This window comes from Rutilus rutilus (genome assembly GCF_951802725.1).
Source record: "Rutilus rutilus genome assembly, chromosome: 20".
Classification (NCBI taxonomy): domain Eukaryota; kingdom Metazoa; phylum Chordata; class Actinopteri; order Cypriniformes; family Leuciscidae; genus Rutilus; species Rutilus rutilus.
In genome coordinates, this window is record NC_140225.1 from 22,606,057 (window position 1) to 22,630,629 (window position 24,573).

Here is a 24,573-nt window from a genome sequence, read left to right on the forward strand (position 1 = left end):
TCCTCCACACACTCATTTGTAAGGTGGCCTCCTGTATTTTTGATAGTCGATTTTATTTCATTCAGTGACATGATGGGTTTTAACTTCATTCAGGAGATTTTGGGTAACTGCACAACTGACAGATGACTTTGAGCGCACTGCCAACGGTGTGTGTGTGTGTGTGTGTGTAACCATAGCGACAAAAAGACCACCCTTGCACTTAAGCCTATAATTTCGTTTATAAAAAAATTGATTATGTATTTAAAAGTTGCAGAATGGATTCATTTGGAGACTCTGAAATCGGAAGAGATAGGCAGGCAATGCAAAACAAAATCTTACATTGGGAAATAGTGGGGGGGACAAAACTTAGATTATTATTTATTTTTTAATTTTTTTAAGTTATGTCGCCTCTGCTAATCATATCATAATTTCAATTCTTATAGTTTCACAAAAATAGCTTTTATTTCAACTCTCTAGGTCTCCTGACCCCCTGTAGCCTAATATGTTTCCTTTTATCTAAGCCCACATGTTTACATTTACATTTAATTATTTAGCAGACACTTTTATCCAAAGCCACTTACAGCCAGAGAATAACATTCAAATACTGTTCTCATACTGTTCAAATGAGCATATCAATTTTTTTTACCTGCGGCCGCATTCACAAAGAATCTTATAAGAGGCTACAAGTAGCTGGCGAATTTAAGAGAAACTCTAATGGGTGTGTCACTCATAACTTTAGACTCCTAATGTGTTTTACTAAGAGTAATTCACGAAGCATTCTAGCCCTAAAAGTAGCACCTACGTCTGGAACAGCTTAGAAGAAGAAACAAATTCATTTACCTCTTGTCTATACAAACGTGACTTCAGATTCATTAAAAAAACTCTCTCGTCCTTCTCGGTAGTCTATTCGTGTACGTCTTCTCACAAGCAAACACCTGTCACTCATCATCAGGCAATCACCGTGATCTGATATATATATATATGAATCTGTCAATAATAATAATAATAATAATAACAATAACAATAATATCATCATCATATTATTAATGTTGACCTGGTTTAACTAACTTTTATGTGATAGCTCTATAGTCTAATAGGGGCCCTGTGCCTACCTCTGGGTTCCTGGCTTAGAAAAAGATATGCACTAAAACAGATTGTGTGTAGTATAGCTTAATTTTGCGCCGATTTTTTCAATTGTTCATGTTGCCCCCCCCCCCCCCCCCCCACCACCAAAACAAGCCAAATGCCCCCCCAAACATGACACCCTGGTAACCCCTCTGCAGTGGTGACAGACACGGTTCGGTAGCTACGTTTTCGATGGAGCTATACTTGACCCATCTTCTGGGGTGTCTTCTTAGCAGCATAAAACCGCTCCTTATAAAAAATGAAATGTAGGCTATTATTGTAGTAGCCTAGTTATACACAAAGGTTTATTTTATTTTAGTTTTATTTTAAGTTTGCAAGACTCCAGGTTAACATTTGAGGGCAGCAATTTTATTCATAATGTCGAAATAATTGAAACGATTAAAAAATAAATATTTGAGAGTGGAAATGAATGTCTTTTTTTATTTTTAAAATTAGTGTTTAATGGAGGCACCGGCGCGATTGCATTGCTCGTGAACTGAAGATCTGAAGCTCGTGAACTGAAGCTGGTCTCCACGTGCAGATTCTAAATATTTAAAATTAGGCTATTGAATGGTTTTTATTGTGTTTTAATGTTATATGAAATGTTACCATTAGTTATTTTCTCATTTTATGTCATTATCATGAAAAAAAGAAAAGAAAAAGAAAATGAAAGATTACAATTCAGGCTATTTACGTGCTCGGCCGGCGACTCAGAGACTCTACCAGGTGCCCGCGGGCACCCACCATGTTGGAGACCACTGGTGTACAGTATAAATTTTCTGTATAGTTCTATTTTGTTAATAAATTTTGCATTCTATTTTGGCTTTCTCGGGTGTCCGTGTCCCTATTTTTGATTTGTCCCTTTTGAGCCACGGGGCGAAACGGGTATGGATTGAAAAACCAAAGCAAGACCTTGAGATATGTTTGGTAATTGTACCTGAATGAATTGAAAATTAATTTGCTACATTTCAGATTAATATATTTGTTTTCCTGTATATTTTAATTAACAGTGACTTAAATACTTTGCAGTTGGAATGATGTCCTGTATAAACAAAATGACAGAGTATGTTTTTATGTTTCCACTGTTCGATCGCGCCCGCGCCTCGCACACACACACACACACACACACACACACACACACACACACACAAATATAAGTAGACACTTTGCGACTTTTCGACCGCGCCCGCGCCTCTCTCTCTCTCTCTCTCTCACACACATTATTAATTAATTTGCACGCGAGTTTGATTTATTTTTATACCGTGTATTCTCCGTGTAAATTTAAGCACCAATACGAATACATGTACCGTTCCACCCCTAAAAGCTACTGATGCACACGACAAACCAGAAAGAATGAAACAATTTATCACTGACATGGAATAAGAAAATAGCATGATTACGAAGTCTAACATCAGCCTTTTTTGAACTGTCATTATGAAATGTTATTTTCTAAATACTGTATGCGCTAAACAATGATGTACATAAAAAAAAAAACACCTGATTTATTTTTAATCTAGTTCCCTGACATTCCCCGCTTCTGATTGGCAGACACACTGAGGGGGCGGGGCATTACGTAAACAACGACAAACGAAAAGGCCAATCATTTCGCAAGAACGCGAGTAATTTTTACATATGTCACAGGATGCTTGTCACAACAGTAGTAAACCTTCTTAAAATGTACGTTTTTTTTTTTTTTTTTATGTGCTCAAGATTTCTCATAAACAGCTCTGCGATATAACCAACTTGTTGTTTAACTTACAGCTCTTATCCTTAACTTTGCCTACCGTCATGCACATTGATGGCCAGTATCCGAACTATAAATATAGGTTTTCCTCACTGTACAATTATGTTGTCTGGGCAAAAAAAAAATATCCCAGACAGACAGTATATTGGAGCGACATATTTACGAGCGTTTCCAATTTTTGTGTTTTATGCACTTACATTTCCAAATGTTTTCAATCTTTTAAAATATCTTTATCAACTGTCATAAAACGGATTTACTGCTAAAGGCATGAAATTACGAGGGATCAACTGATCGTTTGATTGTACACAAATGATGAAATTAATTGTATGTTTTTCATCATTTTTTTTTGTTTTTTTTTTATGAGCGTTTCCAATTTTCGTGTTTTATGCAGGGGCGTAGGAGCAATTTTGAACCTGGGGGGGGGGGGGGCAGTAAATGCTAGGGGGGTTCGGGGGAATTTCTTATATATATATATATATATATATATATATAAAACATAAAACATAAACATTTAAGTGCTATATATATATATAAAGCACTTAAATGTTCAAAATATGTTATCAGTATTTATTTCAGTATGTAGAAGTAGATGTAGGCAGCCTAATATATGCTGTCAGTGCCGAGAATTTTCGTATGATTAAATACATAGATTTTGCCTATTTGAACAACTTATACATTAATGGTCCAGTGGTAGAACTTTCGCCACTCGTGTCAGAGCTTCTGGGTTCTAATCCGCATTCATTTAGTTTTTTTTCGTTTTTTCTCTCTCTCTCTCTCATCAAAACCGATTATGTTCATCAGTGGTTGTATATCAAGCAGGGACACGTTTGTGTGCATTATGTTTTGTGATTTCACCAGAACGAATAGAGAGTATGTTTCTGCAACGGATTGAAGCGCGTGTCCAAGTGAAGACAGTGCGGCGTGTGCGCGAGGCACACGAGAAAACAAACACTGTATCCGCGCCAACGAGCATTTTGATTGATTTAAACACATTATAAATAAATGATGCCATCAAAACCTTATGGCGAAACCTATCCTCCACACACTCATTTGTAAGGCGGCCTCCTGTATTTTTGATAGTCAATTTTATTTCATCCAGTGACATGATGGGTTTTAACTTCATTCAGGAGATTTTGGGTAACTGCACAACTGACAGATGACTTTGAGCGCACTGCCAACGGTGTGTGTGTGTGTGTGTGTGTGTAACCATAGCGACAAAAAGACCACCCTTGCACTTAAGCCTATAATTTCGTTTATAAAAAAATTGATTATGTATTTAAAAGTTGCAGAATGGATTCATTTGGAGACTCTGAAATCGGAAGAGATAGGCAGGCAATGCAAAACAAAATCTTACATTGGGAAATAGTGGGGGGGACAAAACTTAGATTATTATTTATTTTTTAATTTTTTTAAGTTATGTCGCCTCTGCTAATCATATCATAATTTCAATTCTTATAGTTTCACAAAAATAGCTTTTATTTCAACTCTCTAGGTCTCCTGACCCCCTGTAGCCTAATATGTTTCCTTTTATCTAAGCCCACATGTTTACATTTACATTTAATTACTTAGCAGACACTTTTATCCAAAGCCACTTACAGCCAGAGAATAACATTCAAATACTGTTCTCATACTGTTCAAATGAGCATATCAATTTTTTTTACCTGCGGCCGCATTCACAAAGAATCTTATAAGAGGCTACAAGTAGCTGGCGAATTTAAGAGAAACTCTAATGGGTGTGTCACTCATAACTTTAGACTCCTAATGTGTTTTACTAAGAGTAATTCACGAAGCATTCTAGCCCTAAAAGTAGCACCTACGTCTGGAACAGCTTAGAAGAAGAAACAAATTCATTTACCTCTTGTCTATACAAACGTGACTTCAGATTCATTAAAAAAACTCTCTCGTCCTTCTCGGTAGTCTATTCGTGTACGTCTTCTCACAAGCAAACACCTGTCACTCATCATCAGGCAATCACCGTGATCTGATATATATATGAATCTGTCAATAATAATAATAATAATAACAATAATAATAATATCATCATCATATTATTAATGTTGACCTGGTTTAACTAACTTTTATGTGATAGCTCTATAGTCTAATAGGGGCCCTGTGCCTATCTCTGGGTTCCTGGCTTAGAAAAAGATATGCACTAAAACAGATTGTGTGTAGTATAGCTTAATTTTGCGCCGATTTTTTCAATTGTTTATGTTGCCCCATCGTTACTGTGGGAGGAGACTGGCCAGCAATCAGTTTCAGGTGTAGGTGGTTAGTTCTATCATTAAGATCGCATAAAGGGTTCTTACAGCAACAGGAGGTGGTTTTTCTGCAGTTCTGGCGTGTGTTTGTTGTGCTCAACGTGCAGCCTCTGTACCCTTTCATAGGTATGTTTTTAGTTGTTTGGGTTGTTTGCGTGAAGTTTCCAACTGCTCCTTGATGGTGCAATTCCATCTTTGTTATTTTCTTTTAGGCTGATTATTTAAGAGGTTTTATTCTCTGTCTGGGAAATGAGGCAGACAAACATTTATTGCTGCGGTACCTTCAATGGGCTGATGGCCGTGTTGGAATGCTGAATAACGGTAAACGCAGTATATACACTTTAAGACCGATCATTTATGAGTTTGAGTCAATTAATATACAAATGTATTTGATGTTGTGGTAATCTTTTCTCTTGTTTTATAGTACCTTTTATCAATCATGTTTGGGGATTGAGAGCTGAGATTGGGTAACTGTGTTGCAGTTGTACTTTCGCTAAAGTAGGTTATGTTTTGTTGTTTTAAATTGTGGGCTGCATTGATGTGTATTAACATGCATGTTTCTTTATTGTTAAAGGGGCAGACCAGCCACTGTTTCTTGTATATTTTAGATTTATATTGTGGTTTGTTATTTGATATTGATTTTGATCTTAATGTTATTTGTTATTTGCTTTGTTTTCTTTGGTACTGCTCTCCTCTTTTGTGTGTTCCAGTGGTCAGAGACTTTGTACAGGGCCGGACCTGCATCTACACTAAACCTCCTTCGGTGTAGGTGATTTGGGTGGTGTGACATTGCTGTGTGGTGTGTACTGGAGCTTGGCACTGAAATAGTGACTTAAAGGTTACTACTTATTTGCGGTGTATGTTGTGGGGTTTCTTCTGTCTTCTTCTGTCTCTTACAGGTGGTAGGAGGTCCACAAGAGCAGGTCCGACCCTCTTGCAGTCTTGAGGAGAGCTAATTCCAACTTCTGTGAATGTTATCACCAGTTTTTAACATTTGATGGTTCTATTGGAACAATAAAAATTGTTACCTTTTTACAAACTACATTTGTTGTCCATAATCTGTATTTTGTGACCCCTAGAGGGCTCCTCCTGCCTTAAATAAGGAGGTGGCGTAGTCAGCTTATATTTCCTACACTACATTACCATCCTGGGAAAAAAAATATCGCTTCCCCCGCGAAGCAGCAGATGAGAGTGGTGTGAGAGTGATACGGTGACCGGTGCAGGTATTAGCTGTGTGCAGCGTATTTCAGTGTAGCCAGCTAAATAAAGCACCTAAACTCTTCGGCAGGACGGCCTCTTTGTTTTTATATGCTACCATCACACTAAGTACCGTGAAGTTTATTGAGTTAACCCCGGGAAGAAAATTTCCGGCCCTGAAGAAGACGGATCTTCCCTGTGTCTACGAACCACGGTTAGGAAACAGAAACAGGAAAGTTTAACACTGGCGACCACGAAGGGACATTCACGTTGTTAAAAGACTGGCGAGCATTAAAAATAAAAGGGCAATAAAAAGTAAAGCCGAGTAACTGTAAATACCACTGTAATAGCGGCGTGGCTGAGCTAATACAACATGGCGGCGCTAATACAACATGGCAGCCGCTCGCTATCCCTCCGATGTTTTACGGACGAGAAACCAACTACTCAAACCCGTTCATGTCGCTAACCAATGTTGAGGACAACAGTCAAGGTACTGTGAAAGCTTATGAACGCAAGGCTGAGAGAAAACACGACCATTATAACCCATTCCTGTGTGATGAAAGTTGCACTAACACACTTGCTAATGGAGAAGATCTGTTCGCGCCGTTCGACAGCCCCGCCCATTTTTCGCCCAGAAATCCCTTTTGCGGAGGCAATAGTCAAAGCCATGGTTCCGTGGGAAGGCCAGACATTCACATTTTCACATATCCCGCTCCAGACATGCCATTTAAGGGGCACTATGAAGTCACAAATCCCTTTGCCAATGCTCACATGGGAAGTTTTGTACAAAGCACACCAGCTATATCCAAACCTGAAGCCAGTACGCTTCCCATGCCCTATTCTTTTATTAATCCCGACATGACTGTAAAACATGGACATTTTCCATTGCGCCAGCCCTGTTCCTCATCTCCAACACGTAAGAGCCGCTCTGCGTCCCGTCAGCCACCTCTGTCGGACAGTGATGAGGACTATAACCCCAAAGAGAGAGTCCCCACTCTACGTCCCGGCCAGTACGACGGCAGCACACCGTGGAGAGAGTTTCTGCACAGGTTTGAGAGCTGCGCAGAGGTAAATCACTGGTCAGTCAAAACAATGGCCATTCAGCTGAAATTCTGCCTCACCGGAGCTGCAGGCGCCATCGTCCACAGAAACCCTCGTTCATCCAAATGGGACTACCGCCGCCTGCTGGAGGAACTCGAAACTGCTTATGGCCCTTCTTCAGATCATGCAGTGGCTGTAGCAGTAGAGCTGAGGCAAAGAGTGCGTAAATCTGGTGAGGCGCTTCATGTGTTCAGAGATGACATTTATGGAAAAGTAGCTATAGCTTATGATGATTGGTCAGAGGCTGAGCAAGACGCTATAGCTGTTGAAGTTTTCACAAACGGCCTGGGTGATGCAGAGCTAGTTCAAAGACTGTTAGAAAAACGTCCAGCTACACTAGCCAAAGCTTACGAGATAGCCCACCGTCATGACACTACCCAGAGAGCTGCTTCCTATGTCACCAGCATCATGCAGCCAGGGGCCCGCAACCTTACTGAACGCAGGCCCCGGGCCGCTGTTGTCAGAGAAAGAGACAAAAATGAGACTGTGACTACCACTACCTCTGCAGTTAGCCCATCACCCAATCACTTTGTCCCACGCACATCTGCAAAAACACTAAAGCAGTACAAGAACTTTAAAAAGGGTGACATTCGCTGCTATAACTGTAATGGTTGGGGTCACAAACAGAGCCAGTGCTCGTCCCTCAAAGAAATACAAAGACTTTCCTTTCAAGCGCCGCCAAAGAAAGCCCGCTGACCACTGTGTTCCACCTTAAAAGCTAGAATCGTGAAATGAACATTCACATGCGCATATCTGAGCTGGAGGTATGTGCAGTCCTGGACAGTGGAGCGCGGAGGAGTGTGCTGCCCCTTCACCAATACAACGCCATTCACCAAGACGTGAGACCACCGCTTCAGTCATCCACCGTAGAGACTTTGCTCGGGGTGGGACCAGGAGATGTGCCAGTGCTCGGTGAGGCCAAGATACCGGTCAGTATCAACAACCGTCAAGTTGAAGTGGACTTCCTTGTAGCGGATATAGAGGGCAATGAGGTGCTGCTTGGCCATCCTTTCCTCACCCAAGCTGAGGCCCGCCTTGATTTCGGTAAGCACTGCATAATTCTCTTTGGAGAAGAAGTGCCCTACTTTCACCCAGAAACTGTTCCAAAGTCACACGCTGTAAGAGTAGCCAGAACTGTTGTGGTTGAAGCGGGACAAGAGTACCTAGTCAAGGGCAACGTGCACTTTTGCAGAGAAGCTCAGGGAGACATGATACTTAGCCCCACAAAAGGCTTCGTTGAAAAGCACAAAGTACTCATTGCCAGAGCCCTAGTCAACGCACAGCCCACCAACATCGTTCCTTTACGCCTCTTTAACCCTGGCAACAAGGCTGTGACTATTAAAGAAGGTGCCATTGCAGGCCTCCTCCAGCCAGCTGAAGCTCTGCCCTCGTCCAGTGTCCCCACAGCGGCAGACTTTCCAGCCAGCACCCCTGCAGTTCCAGAGCACCTCCAGGAGCTCTATGCCCAGAGTTCCACTGACTTTAATGACAATGAAAAACTTGAACTATCTAACCTGTTGTGTGCCTATGAAAGTGTCTTTTCCAGGGGACCTGGTGATCTGGGCCGGACCAGTCTTGTGCAGCATGACATCATAACCCGGCCGGGACCTCCAGTGAAGCAGCCTCCTCGTCGTATGGCTGGGGAAAAGCAGCGAAGCGCAGAACGGCAGATCACTGAGGGCCTCCAGAGCGGCATCGCCACAGCAGTTGGGCCTCACCGATCGTTATGGTGCGTAAAAAGGATGGGACTTATCGCTTTTGTATAGACTACAGGGCACTCAACAACCACACCATCACCGACGCGTACCCGCTACCCCGCATCCAAGACACGCTGGACACTCTCGCCACCGCCAAATGGTTCATCACTTTGGATCTTGCTTCAGGTTACTGGCAAGTTGAGCTAACACCAAGAGCCCGCCGCGCAGCCGCCTTTTGCACCCGTAATGGACTATTTGAATGGAACGTTATGCCGTTCGGCTTATGTAATGCCCCGGCGACGTTCCAACGCCTTATGGACCGCGTCCTTGCCAGCATGTAGTGGGAGACCTGCCTCGTCTACCTGGACGACATCATCGTGCTGGCCAAGGATGTGCCCGAGATGCTGCAGCGACTGAGCCAAGTGTTCCAGAGACTTAAACAGGCAAATCTCAAACTGAAACCAGCCAAATGCTGCCAGTTCCGCCGCCAAGTTGTCTATCTAGGTCATATTGTGTCCGAGCACGGTGTGGCCACTGACCCCAATAAAGTCAACAAAGTCCAAGCTTGGCCCACTCCCACATCAGTCCAAGAGGTCAGACGTTTCATTGGCCTCGCCTCCTATTATCACAGGTTTGTGAAAGACTTTGCCTCCATTGCCGAACCGTTACATAACCTGACAAAGAAGAATGCACACTTCCAGTGGCATGCTGAACACCAAGCCGCCTTCGACACGCTCAAGCACCACCTCATCACAGCCCCTGTCTTAGGCTATCCACTGGACCATGGTGAAATGATCCTGGACACCTATGCCAGCGACACAGGTATCGGCGCTGTTCTGTCGCAAATGCAGGGTGGCACAGAACGGGTGCTGGCGTACGGCAGCCGCAAACTAGCCAAAGCAGAACAGAACTATTGCACTACGAGACGGGAGCTGCTAGCCATTGTCGATTTCACATCCCATTTTCGGCAATACCTACTTGGGAGGCCTTTCAAGGTACGAACCGACCACAGCAGCTTGCGCTGGGTCACGAGAATGAAAGAGCCGGAAGATCAGTTAGCCCGGTGGCTTGAGAAGCTAGCGGAGTACGAGTTCGAAATCATCCATCGCCCAGGTCGCTTACACACAAATGCTGACAGTCTCTCCCGCAGGCCCTGCCGCCAGTCCTGTCCTTGTAATCTGCAGGACCCTTCCTCGCAGCGGAGAACCACAAGTCACCAAGCAATTCAGTGTGATTTGGACTCTGACACCAGCTCCCTATTGCTGAGTCCGGTGGGGGTAAGCGCTGTCAATGTTACCAACACAGACACTTTAAAACAAACAGAGATTATTTATGTGACAAACACAAACGAGTAGGGCTGTAGTACTCGAGTCCGGTCTTGGACTCGAGTCCGGACTCGAGACCGTTTTTCTATGGTCTCGGACTTGTCTCGGACTCGCTGGTATTCGGACTCGGACTTGTCTCGGTCTCGGCCACTGGTCTTGCCAAATATAGCTTTTGATCTTGACCGAGTCCAGGAGTCTTTATTATGTTCCCAGTAATCACACATACGTGGCCGCGATATTAAAACAAAATATTATTGGAGGGAAAGTGAAACACTGGCCACTTAATAACTATGGGCATTTCGGGTCTTTTTCGTGAACAGGCTCGTTTGATCAGCTCACTGAAAAGAGCCGGCTCTTTTGACTCACAAACGGCTCTTTAAAAAATAAATGTTTAAATAAACTCGCTGAAAGTCCACCGCTAGTGCAACGTGAATATTCACATTTTTGATTGTCCATAACACCCCGAAAACTAGCCTGCTTGCCTTGCACATCTAATTAATGGGCAAAGGTTTCCGACTTTTTTTTCTTACCTTTCTTTCTTTGCCTATTCCACGAGTGGTAACGTTAGGCTCCAATGACTGGCTGTTTTAAAATATAGCTAATATCGAAACAAAATAACCCAGCTCATAACTTGCAGGTTTGCTTAGTGGCAAACTTTTTTCATTTGATTGCTTCAGCCGCCACCCGCCTGAATTTAATTAAAATATTATTTTCCGTCACGTCATCCGCCCGATCCGCGGTTTATCCGCATCTCTTGTGTGTGTGTGTGTGTGTGTGTCTGTGAGTTGGCTCGGCCTTCCCTCATGCAGTTTAATTGGTTGACATCGCGTGTATGATTGACAGGAACAGAATGTGAGGCTGATCAGACAGTCGAAACGAATGTGTGTGCTCCTTTAGGCCTATATAATTTTTTTTTTTTTTTTTTTGTTCTTTGAATTTGTCAATTATTTTAAATAAAATTAAAATTATTCATTATTTCATTATTACATAGTGATTTAATTTCTATAGGCTATAGCCTATATTTTTTTAGCAGACTTTTTTTTTTTCCTGTCCTGGACTCGGTCTTGACTCGGACTCGAACCTTTTTGGACTCGGTCTTGACTCGGACTCGAACCTCTTTGGACTCGGTCTTGACTTGGACTCGACTAGTCCTGGTCTTGGACTTGTCTTGGACTCGACAAAGGTGGTCTTGACTACAGCCCTACAAACGAGACCAGACTGTTTCCTGGCTGGACTATGGAGGAGTTGCGCCAGGCTCAAGCTGCTGATACAGACATTGCACCAATCAGAGCTTGGTTAGAGGTCAGTAGTGAGCGGCCCCCGTGGGTCACAGTCTCCCCATGCAGCCAAGCCACCAAAACATACTGGAGTCAATGGAGAAGACTGTACTTCAGAGATGGAGTACTGGTCCGCCGCTTTTACTGTTTAGACGACACACAGTTCTATCCTCAAATTGTTCTTCCCCGCAAAATGCAACCCAATGTGATGCGCCAAATGCATGAAGGGCCAGTATGTGGACATTTTGGTATTGAAAGGACTGTGGCCAGACTTCAAACCAGATACTACTGGTACCACATGAGAGAAGATGTGGCCCTCTGGTGCCGGACTTGTACAAACTGCGCATGCAGAGCCAGACCCCACAAGACTCCACAAGCACCCATGGGAACTGTCAGAGTTGGAGCCCCCATGGAGCGCATTGCACTGGATATTATGGGCCCACTCAATGAGACAGAACGTAAAAACAGTTATATACTCGTAATACAGGAGTATTTCACAAAATGGACTGAAGCATTCGCAATCCCTGACGAAAAGGCTGTGACAGTGGCAAACGTTGTTGCAACTGAATGGGTGTGTCGCTTTGGAATGCCTCACTCTCTGCACAGCGATCAAGGACGCAATTTTGAATCAGAGGTATTCCAAGAAATGTGCTGTTTGTTTGGCATTGACAAAACCCACACTACACCATTCAGACCGCAGTCCGATGGCCAAGTTGAACGTTTCAACGCCACACTCCAAAAGATCCTGGCCTCCACTGCAGAACACTGTCACTGGGATTGGGACCTGATGATCCCATATGCAGTTATGGCCTACAGAGCGACCAAGCACAGCGCTACTGGTTTCACCCCAAACTTCATGATGTTCGGCTGTGAAATAAGTAGAGCCAGTGGACCTTGTGGCTGGTTTGCCCCCGGACTCTGACCATGCACCTTCAGCCCCCGAGTATGTGCAACAAATGCGTGAGCGGTTGGAACTGGCTCACAACATCACCCGAGAAGCCCTCGGTGAGTCGGTCACGCGTGCAAAAAGACAATACGACAAAAACGCTTGCCACACACAGTACAAAGTCGGCGACGCGGTGTGGTATCTCATCAAAGGAACACGTCATGTCAAAAACAAAGTAAAAAAGTTCCTCCCCTCCTATGAAGGACCTTACTTTGTTATGGGACATTTAGACGATCTAGTCTACCGGATCCAAAAGGGCCCCAGAGCTAAGGTCAAAGTCGTCCACCATGATCAACTCAAATGCTACCGCAGCCGTGAGCCCCTGGACAACACCTGGGTCCTGGACCAATCCCAGAACTGGACACCTTCTGAAATCCTGCCACCAGCTGTGGACGGGCACCCAGCAGACCGGGAGGATCTCGGCCTGCACAGCCTCTACTCTACTGCCTCGAGTGATGGCCCCAGTGACTCCCGGCCGTCCACTCCACCTGCTACTAATTCTCACATGATCGGGTCTCTTCCATCCACTCCTTCCCATGTGGTACTTGACCATGGTGGGGGTGCGGTAGGAGAGCCACACCACCAGTCTCTGCGCGAACCTCGGCCCCAACGTCAGCGCCGAGGACCACTACGGTATGGGGACTGGGTCACTGAGTGAGTCACCTATGACAGTTCTTATTTGCACTAGAGACTTTACAGTTCACGTTTTTGGACTCTAGTCTAGTTTGTTCTATACTTTTTCTACAAAAAGCAAAAAAAAATTTACGTAAAAAACAAAACAAAAAGTCGAAGAGCTTTTCAATGCTTTTACATGCTTGCACTTTATTGCATCCAATGTATGTTTTGATTATTACTGTATTAGTCAGACAGTATTACCTCTGGTCACCGAAGAATAGGATTTAAAAGGTGATGTACTCTTATGTTTTATTAGAGACTATTGCATTTCTATTAATTTTTCACTCCTGTGTTCACTGTTGAATGAGCTTTAGAACTTTTAGCACTGTTTAGACACTTGTTAAATTAGTATAACCTACCTATTTGAATTTACATACTATTTGGGACACAGCTATCTCTTCACATTTTAGGCCTACAGATATAGAGAGTGTGTGCTAAGTACATTTAGATGGAATGGAATTAGTGTTAATTGCCAGTCCATGGTGAGTGAGTGCGCGTGTCCGAGGCACGCCCCTCCCCCCTGTCTGATCCCCGCGAAGCAGCGGATGAGAGTGGTGTGAGAGTGATACGGTGACCGGTGCAGGCAGTTAGCTGTGTGCAGCGTATTTCAGTGTAGCCAGCAAAATAAAGCACCTAAACTCTTCGGCAAGACGGCCTCTTTGTTTTTATATGCTACCATCACACTAAGTAGCGTGAAGTTTAGGCAGTTAACCCCGGGAGGAGAACTTCCGGCCCTGGAGAAGACGGATCTCCCCTATGTCTCCCAACCACGGTTAGGAAACAGAAACAGGAAAGGTTAACAGTAGTTTTTATCACGCTGATGTAAGTTCAAGTGTCTATTTTTAAAATAAGTTTGTTTTTAGTTAGTTACGCGATGCTATAAAAACGGTGGTGTAACGACATGATGATTGACAGCTGTGATTGACAGGTTCTCTGAGCGAAGTAGTCACTGAAGCACCAACGGACTTCTTTTCGGGATCTTCGGAGGACTGAGGAGATTGTATTTATTTTATTTAAACAAGCCTCTTGTCGTACTGCAATCAACAGACATCAAAATTGGAGCAGAATGGAGGAACGGAGCAGACATAGGCCACATTTAAAAAGTGCAGGGAGTGCATTCTGCGAGAGTGAGGGCGGGGCGTTGATTTCGCAGCTTTACTTCCTGCTCACTACTGCGCAGGTCTGGTCCCGAGATCGCTACTGCGCAGACTCAAGTCCCAAGATGTCAGCCCATATCGGGACACTCCTATTGGGACACTTCAGTTCCAAGGGGTATCCATCAGCCGGAAACTGAAGCTTCCCCGGGGGCCGCCATTGATTAGCAGACCATCACCTGCTGTTAGCATGCCATTGACTCCCATTCATTTTGGCGTCACCTTGACAGCGAATAACTTCACATCTGAGGCGTTTAAAGACTCAATTTGTCCATTATTTATTTCTAAAGAAACACGAAAATGTATAAAAGGCTCCATTACCTTGTATCTTACGTTATGGCCCCGTAGAAGCAGTTTTTGTAAAGCAGCCTATTCTGTAGCCTAATATTCAGTTACTGTAAGAAACTGTTCCAGCGGGTGGAGTTTACTGGTAGGCCTACTGAATATTACACATCACCTGTGTATAGCCTACTCCATTAATTGGAACAGATTTTCACTGGAATTTGTTCACAGTTACGTGAACAGTAGTTTTTTCTGTATAGGTCTATTTTGTTAATAAATTTTGCATTTTATTTTGGTTTTCTCGGGTGTCCTTATTTTTGATGTGTCCCTTTTGAGCCACGGGGCAAAACGGGTGTGGATTGAAAAACCAAAGCAACTGTAGCCAACGGTTTACAAATCTGAGCACAGCTGAGACTTTTTCTCTGGTAGCCTACTTTTGGCGTAGGATATTTATTTCCGTCAAGATCAGGCTGCGATGTCAAATGTATTCCGAGTGATGCGCTTTCCGCTTTGAAAGTTTTATAAAATAATTAAGTAGCCTATATGCCTTGAATGGTTTAAAAGCATTCGCAAGGATAAAGCGCATCATATAATGTAACGCCATGCAGTCAAAGGATGACAGAAAAAACGGATGCTGCGTTAATTGCGTTAAATATTTACTTAACACGGAGTCTTTTCCTTTATATACTGTCTATGGTCTTTTCCCATTTCTACCAGTAACGCTTATTCAACTTCCCGCGTCTATAGGCTACCTGCGCAGATATCGACGGCACAACTGGGTTGTAGGTTGCCAGGTTGAGCTCACAAATGGGTTGAAATTTGTATGATGTGTTGGTTGCGCGAGTAGGACGGGTTTCTTTCATACAAGATCTGGCAACTGGACAACCTTTGTCACATGCCTGTCCTGTCTTGTGTTGCACATGGGTGTTTTGTTATTTTGGGCCATGTGCTCTTGTCATTGTCTGATCCCTCCCACTTGTTATCTGATTATTGTTTGAGTTCTCCCACCTGTTCCCCCTTGATTAGTTTCCCTTTATTAGTTCCCACTTGTTTGCAGTCTGTGTCGATCGTTGTCTATGTTTCCCCTGTGTTATGTTTTTGATTATGCCTGCCTTGTTTTCCCCCACGGGGAGTTTTTGTTTGTAGTTTTATTTTGTTTATTATTTAATAAATTCCTTACCTGCACTTGGATCCTCGCTTCACTTTTTGACAAACCGTGACAGAACGATCGACCATGAAGAGGATTCAGCGGAAGGATTCACTCCAGCCTCCTATTTCCTGCCCTCATTTTGAACGCATTGAGAGATTTTGTGTGTTGAGTTCCCTTCGTCAGAAGGGGACTGACATCCGAGAGTTTTCATTGAGGTTCTGCGCTGCTGCAGAGGGACTGGGGCTTGGGGTTATGGCTATGAAGGATTTGTTTAATTACGCCCTTGATGAACCCATCGACTTTATGGTCATGAGAGCCCTGAGACATCTGACGTTTGAGGAATTAGTTAATTCCTTGGAGCGTCACTGTAAACCCCCTGCTAAGAAGGTTCCAGTGCCGGTGATCCCAGTTCCGGTGGTCCCAGTTCCGGTGGTCCCGAGTCCGGTGGTTCCAGTTCCGGGGGTCCCAGTTTCGATGGTCCCGGATTCGGTGGTCTCGAGTCCGGTGGTCCGGAGGCGGAGGAGGAAGAGGAAGCACGTCACGTCTGCCCAGCCAGAGACTGTTCACGTCACGTCTGCCCAGCCAGAGACTGTTCACGTCACGTCTGCCCAGCCAGAGACTGTTCACGTCACGTCTGCCCAGCCAGAGACTGTTCACGTCACGTCTGCCCAGCCAGAGACTGTTCCTGAGCCTATGTCTTCGGACAAGATGATCGTCGCTGCCGCCGAGCCTGTTCAAGTCACATCTGCCGAGCCTGGGTCTTCGGACAGGATGGCCGCCGCCGAGCCTGTTCACGTCACGCCTGCCGAGCCTGTGTCTTCGGACAAGATGGCCGCCGCCGAGCCTGTTCACGTCACGCCTGCCGAGCCTGTGTCCCCTGACAAGATGGCCGCCGTCGAGCCTGTGTCTTCGGACAAGATGGCCGCCGCCGAGCCTGTTCACGTCACGCCTGCCGAGCCTGTGTCCCCTGACAAGATGGCCGCCGTCGAGCCTGTGTCTGAGCCGGTGGTGTCTGTTCCTGAGCCTGAGCCCTCAGTGACCGCGACACTGGCCATTATGGCCACAGCCATGTGGTGTGTGTGGGCTACGCACACACTTGAGCCGGTGGTGTCTGTTCCTGAGCCGGTGGTGTCTGTTCCTGGGCCGGTGGTGTCTGTTCCTGAGCCGGTGATGTCTGTTCCTGTTCCTGAGCCGGAGCCAGTGTCTGTTCCTGAGCCGGTGATGTCTGTTCCTGTTCCTGAGCCGGAGCCCGTGTCTGTTCCTGAGCCGGAGCCCGTGACTGTTCCTGAGCCGGAGCCCGTGTCTGTTCCTGAGCCGGAGCCCGTGTCTGTTCCGGAGCCGGAGCCAGTGTCTGTTCCGGAGCCGGAGCCAGTGTCTGTTCCGGAGCCGGAGCCAGTGTCTGTTCCTGAGCCAGAGCCAGTGTCTGTCCCTGAGCCGGAGCCAGACCCAGTGTCTGTCCCTGAGCCGGAGCCAGAGCCAGTGTCTGTCCCTGAGCCGGAGCCAGAGCCAGTGTCTGTTCCTGAGCCGGAGCCAGTGTTTGTTCCTGAGCCGCAGCCAGTGTTTGTTCCTGAGCCGCAGCCAGTGTCTGTTCCTGAGCCGGAGCCAGTGTCTGTTCAAGTTCCTGAGCCGGTGGTGCCAGTTCCAGAGCCGGAGCCGTTGGTGTCAGTTCCAGAGCCGGAGCCGTTGGTGCCAGTTCCAGAGCCGGAGCCGTTGGTGCCAGTTCCAGTGCCTGAACCGTTGGTGCCTGTTCCTGAGCCGGAGCCGTTGGTGCCTGTTCCTGAGCCGGAGCCGTTGGTGCCAGTTCCAGTGCCTGAGCCGTTGGTGCCAGTTCCAGAGCCGGAGCCGTTGGTGCCAGTTCCAGTGCCTGAACCGTTGGTGCCAGTTCCAGTGCCTGAGCCGTTGGTGCCAGTTCCAGTGCCTGAGCCGTTGGTGCCAGTTCCAGTGCCTGAGCCGTTGGTGCCAGTTCCAGTGCCTGAGCCGTTGGTGCCAGTTCCAGTGCCTGAGCCGTTGGTGCCAGTTCCAGTGCCTGAGCCGTTGGTGCCAGTTACACCGCCCGAGGGGTCGTCGCCGCCCTGGCCGCCCGAGGGGTCGTCGCCGCCCTGGCCGCCCGAGGGGTCGTCTCCGCCCTGGCCGCCCGAGGGGTCGTCTCCGCCCTGGCCGCCCGAGGGGTCGTCTCCGCCCTGGCCGCCCGAGGGGTCGTCTCCGCCCTGGCCGCCCGAGGGGTCGTCTCCGCCCTGGCCGCCCGAGGGGTCGTCTCCGCCCTGGCCGCCCGAGGGGTCGTCTCCGCCCTGGCCGCCCGAGGGGTCGTCGCCGCCCTGGCCGCCCGAGGGGTCGTCTCCGCCCTGGCCGCCCGAGGGGTCGTCTCCTCTGTCCAGGCCACCCGATGATCTGTCGTCTCCGCCCTGGTCGGCCGTTGGACTGTCGTCTCCGCCCTGGCCGCCCGTTGGACTGTCTTTGCCCTGGTCTGTCCCTCCCGTCCCTCCCTGGTCTGTCCCTCCCGTCCCGCCCTGGTCTGTCACTCCCGCCCCGCCCTGGTCTGTCCTTCCCGTCCCCCACCCTGGTCTGATGGAGCGTCTGGTAGCCGCTCCGTAGGGAGGGGGTAATGTCACATTCCTGTCCTGTCTTGTGTTGCACATGGGTGTTTTGTTATTTTGGGCCATGTGCTCTTGTCATTGTCTGATCCCTCCCACTTGTTATCTGATTATTGTTTGAGTTCTCCCACCTGTTCCCCCTTGATTAGTTTCCCTTTATTAGTTCCCACTTGTTTGCAGTCTGTGTCGATCGTTGTCTATGTTTCCCCTGTGTTATGTTTTTGATTATGCCTGCCTTGTTTTCCCCCACGGGGAGTTTTTGTTTGTAGTTTTATTTTGTTTATTATTTAATAAATTCCTTACCTGCACTTGGATCCTCGCTTCACTTTTTGACAAACCGTGACAACCTTGGAATAATATATTGACGTGATTATTCATATAACGACGCATGGGCCATACAAATAACGGCAGTTTCACGGAAGAAATAACAAAACGGGAGTGTTGACGGGTAGCCTATGCTTTAAGACCGTTAACTGAAAGCGTGTCGTGAAGCGTCGCGCTGGAATTCGCGCTCGGCTCGCACCTTCTGTGAATATAAAGCCCTAAAGTCTACTTTTTTTCACCTTGCCTGGGAAAACAAGCGAGCGTTGCGACGGCGTCACTCTCTATTTGGGCGCACTTTTCGCGCATCTACATTTAAAATAACGAACGTGAGAGCGCAAACACTCGAATCTATCTAAAGCAGCTCAGACGAAGTCGGTTATCGTGGCGATATGCAATATAGCAGCTCCAAAGTAGAGTTAACATTAGGCAATTATTTCACAACTTTCATTATATGCACTTCGAAAAATTACCTCAATGGTGGGTGCGGCCCTGCCTACATCCGCTCTATAAAATTCCTGCGATAGACAGTAATTATGACCGCCTCTAGCATAGTTTTTTTTTGTTTGTTTTTTTGTCATCTACTGAATTTTTCGTCAACGATACCAGGGACACCGAAACACCGGGGCACATGAAATTTGGTGGGCATGTAGCCCCACTAGACTTTTACGGAAAAATTTCGTTTGGTCCCCGGGGGCCACTCCCCCCCCGCGCTGGGCCCCCCCAAACCCAAAAAATGCAGTTTTTCCTAAATAACTACATGAACCGTGGCACCGAGGATGAATACATTTTTATGGTATGTTGGTCTTAAGGGCCCACATCAACCTAGCCCATAATCACTCATTAGTGATTTGCGCCCCTTCCCATAAAAAATGAAAATGCAATATTATTCTGCTTTAATCGCCCCTATCTTCAGTTGAGATGTTCAGAACTGCACCATATTTCATGTGTATGATTAACTTGACATCCTCTGGGGGTATGCTAAGTTTCGTAGAATTTCATCCATGGGGGGGTATAAAATAAATTAATTTATGTGCACATTTAGTGACTGTACACTCATCGGCCTGTAGATGGTGCTGTTGAGCGAAGGGTTGCTGGTTTAGGATGATACTGTCACACACACACATGCAGGAATACAAACAAACGCAAGCATGCACACACACTGACATCCACACGCACAGACACACACACACAAACACACGCGCACACACATGTACGCACGCATACATACACGCACAGACACACACACACACAGACACACACATACACAAACACACACACATACACACACACACACACACACACATACACACACACACAGACAGACATGCACATACTACTACTTTTTTTAGGTATCAGCCATATACCCGATTTACCAATACCCAATGTGTTATGCTTGGGCAGTATACTAATGAGGTGGGTGGGACATGTTTCATGCCATGTTAGATCACATCCTGAGAGTCTACGCTTTCAGAAAATATATAGTTTATATAGTTGAATCAGTTTTCTCTTCATGGTACAGACCAAAATGTATTATGTGTACACTTTCTTCACCTAAATCCATAAAATCCCATTAATTTCAATGGGACATTTACTTAAGTGTTCTACTAGGTACAGTGGGAATGAGTTTAATTTTGTTTGTTTTTTGTTTAAAAAGCTGTTTGTTGTTACCAATGTAGCATGAAAAAGACTTGCTTGAACACAATAAGTGTGTTTTTGAAACTCATTTTTATAATACATTATGTAGGGAAAACCACTGTTGTGAATGTGACATTTTCACATTACGGATGTTAAGTGTCTAAACTAATGACTTTTGATATAAAACTTAAATAGTAATAGCAAATAATTACAAAGCTCTAAATTATCCATGATCCACAGGAATACTCCAGACAGTCTTTTAAAATATACAACTTATATACATAAACACGCACAGCCAAATTGCTCCACGTCATTTATTTTTGTGGAAAGCCGCACGTGCAGGCCTGAGCGGCGGTCATATTTTGTAGCGCCATGCGGTACATCTAGTTCTATACACGCGTCAAGTAGCCGAAGCAACTTTTCTTAGAAGGCTATTTACAGATTTGAGAGACACGCACAGTCGAGTGACGCATGTAGGCCTATACAATTTCCCGCGAAAACCATCCCGACAGGTCTAAAATAATATAATACTAAGCTTATCAGGGTAAGACAAAACAGAATTGATTAAATATTGACTCATTATTTACATTTTTGTCATACAGTAGCTAGCATTCTGAGAGAAATGGACAGTTAATCTAATAGGTTGTTTACTGAATGTTTTATGTCACACTATAGACATGGTGCATTAATGTGAACATGAATGTTTTTATGACAGATTTGACAGATTAAACTTGGACACTCCCTCAACTTTTTTTGAACACTGGACTGTGCGCTCCAGCTCACACAAGCACAGGTTCAGCAGGTTTTTAAGAAGGTAAACCCCCGTAAGTCAGTGGGACCTGATGGTGTATTGAAGGTCTGCGGGGAACAACTGGCAGGTGTGTACACAGACATTTTTAATTAGTCTCTTACACAGGGAGTAGTACCACACTTATTAAGTTGTCTATTATTACCAGTCCCCAAGAAAACAGACACATCTACCCTGAATGATTTCAGGCCAGTTGCACTAACATCAGTTCCCATGAAGAGCCTATAGAAACTTGGACTTAAACATATTAACCCCTTACAGTTTGCCTACCGCCTTAATAGATCAGTGGACGATGCAGTGGCCATGGCTTTGCACTATATTTTTCAACACTTGGACTGGAGTGGAACATACGTAAGAATGCTTTTCTTGGATTATAGTTCCGCTTTCAACACCATCCGACCTGGAAAGCTAATTGAGAAGCTGGTAGACCTCTGGGTCCCAACCACCACCTGTAACTGTGTTTTGGACTTTCTTATTGATAGACCACAGAAGGTGTGGATGGGAGGTAACATCTCTACTGAGCTCACTATAAACACAGGAACACCACAGGGTTGGTGGAAATACCATAGAGTCCTCCATAGAGGACTTGTGGAAAGCATCCTCACAAACGGCATCACTGTCTGGTTTGGAAGTACCACCCAGGCAGAGAGGAGAGCGCTCCAAAAGGTCATAAAGATTGCGGAGAGGATCATCGGAACTGACCATCCATCTGTGGACACTATACACACAACACTGCAGGAAGAGAGCAAAGAACATTCTTAGGGATACACACCACACAGCTCATTCCATGTTCAGGCCTAAACACTCAACATATAACTTGAGATATGCCAGACCGAACAGTATTATCTCACACAGGGTGCGATTTTATAGCGTTTATAAACGTGCAGGTTTTTTTTCCAGCCATGGTCAGACTGATGGCTGAGGATATGGCAGAGGGAACAAATGTCTTGTCTCATTTTTATAAAATGATAGGTGTTATCTCCTTTTACATAGAGGTAGTTTATGCCTGTGATGTGTTTATGTGTCTGTCTCTGTTAAACAGAGAATTTTTTATTACAGTATTTTTAAATATTTATATTATGTATTATCTCAGGACAGTGCAATTCTCCGACATGGAGGTAATAATCTTTATTGTGTTTGTTTGTTGTAGGTTTATACTGTTCTTCGTTTACTGTACCTTCTCAAAGTCTATTTATAGGTTTGTTAGTTCTTCTTTTATGTTGACTTTTTTAATGTTGACTCAAGCTTTGCTACAAAAATTCCTACTTGTACTAGCTATACTGGTACAAATGGCAAATAAAACTTCAACAATGCAAGATTTCAGAGCTCTATTGGAGGGGTGGATGGTGAATAATGGCTTCAGAAGACATGTAACAAACCACTGTTGTGGTAGCCTACTTTTATTTGTTTTTTTAAAAGGCACAGTGAACTGTCCTTATATGGAAAAGAGTTGCATGTAGGGTCATTGGTATATTCTGTTCTCTAGATGGCAGTGTTCACCTGATCTCAGAATAAGAGAACACCGTGACAACATTTATATCTTGTACTCCGCAGTTATTTTATACAGAGATACTGTTATAGGTTTTATTCATATGTTAAATTGGTTTTTGACTTTTATATATACGGTTTAATTTGAATTTTTTCCATTCGTTTTTTTAAGTTTTATATAGTTTGTACTTTATTTTCAGTTTTATTCAAAGTTAAACTGAATGAAAATGATAAATGTTGCCTTAGCTGAAATAAAAGTATAGCCTAATGAAAATGTTTTTTATGATTTTATTTTCAGTTAACTATTACAGCCCTAGAACTTAATTGTCAGTAACTTCATAATTAGTGATTAGGAATGATCCTGTGTGATAGAAATGTTTTCTTTCCTCTATTTAGCTCCTAGTGTTGTTTTTTTGTTGTTGCATGTGGCCTCTTGAAACCAGCTGATCTTTGGAATGCGGGGGTCACCATGGAAACCTTAAAGACCTGAATGAAAGCAGGCTGTTGAGCAGCACCACCCCCAGTTCTCTGGACTCCCTCTCCAAGGGCTGGACGGTGCTGCGGGATGATGTCATGCGGTCGAGAAACAGAGGGAACAGTGGGAGCTCGACCTGGACAGAGATCGAAGGTCATGTGAATATGATCAGAGCAGGGGTCAGCGGATGAAGACAGCACACCGCTTTCTTCCTGAAGACTCTTAAGAGGCTGAAATGGTCCAGACAGCGGACAGCTTTTTTTTTTTTTTTTTGCACAATGAATGCAGAGAATAATCCCTAACGGCCTGTCATGACCTCTAACAAACCTCTAATTACCCCACACACAAACACAACTCATATTAAACTCCCATTTTCTTGCCAAAATGTCAATCACTGTCATTTAAATCTTTGAGACTGTTTGATTCATTATTCTGCAGTATGATCAGATGTTTGGGTGGATAATAATGGGAAGGCGGTGGTCTCCGCTGCCCTGAATTAATGTAATCTCAGACAGGATGATGCTGATCTTGATTTAGTAATCTGCTTGTTATGGATTTAATCTGACCCAGGCAGGTTGAATGTTATTGCCCAAAGAAGAGGAAACCCTGCAGAAGTAAAGAAAGAGGAAGTAACCATAAATTACTATATAGAAGTACTATAAATAACCATAATTTCATCCAAAATAATGCATTTACTGCAGATATTGTTACTGTTGTAAAATCATAATATGGGGTCTCCTTCAAGCAATGTAAAGTTTCAGAATCTTGTCAGTTAGTTTGTTTGAAAATATGAAGGTTTCAGGATCTTTTTTTGTGTGTGTGTAAAATGTTTAATTATCCTTGTTATTATTTATTTATTTGTTATGATTGTGGTTGGAAGGTTTCAGGATCCATGTCAGGTTTCAACCTCATCATAGTCCTAAAATGATCAAATACATATTTTATTATTTTTACGACTAATAATGTTACAGGATTACAGTATTTTCATGTGAAGAAAGTTTTAATGATCCATATACATTTTTCATGTAGCCTAATTGTTTGTTTGTTTGACAATGGTGTCTAAATAACACGTTGCCGCAGTTTTACTGAATAAAAACAATAATTATCAACTTTTTTGTTGTTTATTTCGAAGGAAACTTTTGTTTCCATAGTGAATTTTTCTAGTTCCGCAACATGCGTTTTACAAGGGTCTTCATGCATGACCAATAAACAAGCTCGTAGTAAAACCAAGACTAGGCTAAGTAATGCATTTTACACTTTAAGCTTTAATGCATTCTTCCATTAGAGCAACAAAAAGCATAGTAAGATACAGTGATACATTCCCACATTAAGAGTATTGTTG

The 24,573-nt window shown here is 44.5% G+C and overlaps 1 long non-coding RNA gene across 2 annotated transcripts; it reads left to right on the top strand.

Annotated features, from left to right (window-relative positions):
• The first annotated feature begins 5,087 nt into the window (after positions 1-5,087).
• LOC311280111 lies at positions 5,088-6,148 on the top strand. Of its 2 annotated transcripts, XR_014625635.1 has the most exons (3): positions 5,088-5,232; positions 5,319-5,427; positions 5,531-6,148. It is a non-coding gene; the product is annotated as an uncharacterized lncRNA (long non-coding RNA). The 2 variants fall into 2 exon arrangements; XR_014625634.1 differs by having other exon boundaries at positions 5,088-5,427.
• Positions 6,149-24,573: the final 18,425 nt, after the last annotated feature.